The sequence below is a fragment of the Penaeus japonicus genome, unplaced genomic scaffold (genome assembly GCF_977035675.1).
Source record: "Penaeus japonicus unplaced genomic scaffold, GWHDUDI00000001_assembly GWHDUDI00000021, whole genome shotgun sequence".
Classification (NCBI taxonomy): domain Eukaryota; kingdom Metazoa; phylum Arthropoda; class Malacostraca; order Decapoda; family Penaeidae; genus Penaeus; species Penaeus japonicus.
The window spans coordinates 31976609-31979108 of NW_028234423.1; the positions used below are offsets into that span (position 1 = coordinate 31976609).

The 2500-nt window shown below is 46.2% G+C and overlaps 1 long non-coding RNA gene across 3 annotated transcripts in view; it reads right to left on the reverse strand.

Annotated features, from left to right (window-relative positions):
- Positions 1 to 447: 447 nt before the first annotated feature.
- Positions 448 to 2500, reverse strand: part of LOC122262957 (uncharacterized) — an 8034-nt gene continuing 5981 nt past the window's right edge. For 2 of the 3 annotated variants that reach the window (XR_015192004.1, XR_015192005.1), the window contains exon 2: positions 448 to 745. This is a non-coding gene — a long non-coding RNA (uncharacterized LOC122262957). Of the gene's footprint in view, positions 790 to 2500 lie in introns of all 3 variants that reach the window. The other variant, XR_015192006.1, reaches the window with a different exon arrangement.

Consider the following 2500-nt stretch of genomic DNA (forward strand, 5'->3'; position numbering starts at 1 on the left):
TTCGCACAACAATCTAATAATGGTTTTTCACTTGTGTGTCGATTTTGTGTTATTTTGTGTGAGTAAGAAATTTGGAAATGACAATTCAGTTCCTGTTACACCAGCCTATAAATCTGTTTTTTTTTTTTTTCTTTTCTTTTTTTTTGGGGGGAGGGGGGGGTCTGCGAAAGCGTTCAATAAACACACTCAAAAGATTTTTAAAAGAGTATAATAAAAAAAAGAGCTAAGATACGTATTTGAAAATGTAGAGAAAGGTGAAAACTGGGAAACCCGAGCCAAGAATGTAATTAAAAAAAAAAAAAAAATAAAAAAAAAAAATAAAATAAATAAATGAGCGTGAACACGAAACACACGAAGCAAGCATCGGTCACGGAACGCACACACGAACCAACGAAAAGAAAAGAAAAAAAAATCCTGAAAACGAAAAAAAAAAAAAAATCCAAAATTTTGATCGTTGTAACACCCGGAAACTTTAAACTTCTCCCAACTCGGAGGTTCTGTTCCCTGCTGATCCCATTTCGAATGCCGCGTTTCCGAAGTAGGGAGTTTCGAACCCCGAACCCTCTGTAGATAACTGTGCTCCCTTTTTCGGATTCCCAGACGCCCTCCAGATCGCCGTATCATCATCATCACTTTTACCCAACGGTTCAAACAGTATAAAGTTACATTAACACGTGTAAATTCGGTTTACCTTTTGATGACGGTTGACGCTGTTGCTGAGATGGCGATGACCCTTTGGTTTTCGCTGGAAAAGTCAGTTAGAACAAGGTTTTTCACTTCACGAGAATTCTGTATGATCCATAACATGATACTAATTTCATTGATATTTCCTTTTCATTCCAAGAGTCGGGAGGAAATTCGGAAACACGAGATGGCACCGTCCATGCTTTAGCTTCATGAGTTATGAGGCAACAACGCTATTAAGTTTGCTTGTAGATGGACGTGCAATCGTGCATGTGCATGGTACGGCCGCTAAAAAAAAGAAACTGGATGAAACAATCTATTATAAAATAAAAATGTAAAAATTGGCATTCTTGCTTTGAACGGTGCTAGACTATCCTTCTCGACACTATTTTGTTCCTGCGATGTGAAGACTGATGTTAATTAAAGCAAAAGTCATCTCAGTTTTAAGACGTTTTGGAAATAAACGGATGTTTGAGCAGTTGCGACTTGAAAGGAGACCCACTGTCGTAAACCTATCCTGCTAAATTTTATCTCCGTAAATATACTTCTTAATACCGTTATCGTTATCATTATCATAACTTTTCTAACATCTGCAATGATAATGAATAATGATATATTTTCTAATATCTGACACTAGCACGCAATCACTAAAGACATGAGAACGCATAATAATATTCAAATCATGATTTTTCTTGTAATATTTTGGGTACACTTTTTTCCCCCGCTTCAGTAAGTTTCTATATGTAAAGCCACATTTACGTGTCCTTACCAACATGATCGCCAAACGTTTCTGTTGGCCTCGAAACTGAAACATAGATGCTCGACCCTGTTGTTTCTAAAGATTAGTGGGATAAAACAAGTATTCCGAAGGTTTCATATGTTCCGAAATGTGTTTCGAGTAAGGCCAGGGAGAACTGGAGTCGCAGAACTCGCCAATATCTATCTATCTATCCATCCTCCCTCCCTCCCTCCCTTCCTTCCTCATTTTCTTCCTTCCTCCTTCCTTCCTCATTTTCTTCCTTCCTCCTTCCCTCTCACTCTCCCTCCTTCCCTCTCTCTCTCTCCCTCCCTCCCTCCCTCCCTCCCTCCCTCTCACTCTCCCTCCCTCTCACTCTCCCTCCCTCCTTCCCTCCCTCTCACTCTCCCTCCCTCCTTCCCTCCCTCTCCCTCTCCCTCCCTCCCTCTCACTCACCCTCCCTCCCTCCCTCCCTCTCACTCTCCCTCCCTCCTTTCCTCCCTCTCACTCTCCCTCCCTCCTTTCCTCCCTCTCACTCTCCCTCCCTCCTTTCCTCCCTCTCACTCTCCCTCCCTCCTTTCCGCCCCGTCACCTCACATCCCTCCTTTCCCCCTCTCACTCTCCCGCCCTCCTTTCCGACTCTCACGCTCACCCTCCCTCCCTCACCCCGCATCACTCTCCCTCCCTCCCTCCACTCTACTCCGCCTTCCCCCCCTCGCCCTCCGCGCACTCCCTCCTCCCTCTCACTCTCCCTCACCTCCCTCTCTCCCTCTACCCTTTCCCTCCCTCCCTCTCACCCCTCCTTCCTCTAGCTCTCTCTCTCCTTCCCTCCCTCCTCCCATCTCCTCCTTCCTCTCCCTCTCACTCTCCTCTCCTCCCTCCCCCTCCCTATCCTCCCTCCCTCCCTCCCTCTCTCTCCCTCACTCTCCCTCCCTCCTCTCCTCTCCCTCCCTCTTCACTCCTCTCACTCTCCCTCCCTCCCTCCTCTCCCTCCCTCCCAATCTCGCTCTCTCTCCCTCCCTCCCTCTCCCTCCCTCCCTCCCTCCCTCTCCCTCTCCCTCCCTCCTTCCCTCTCTCTCA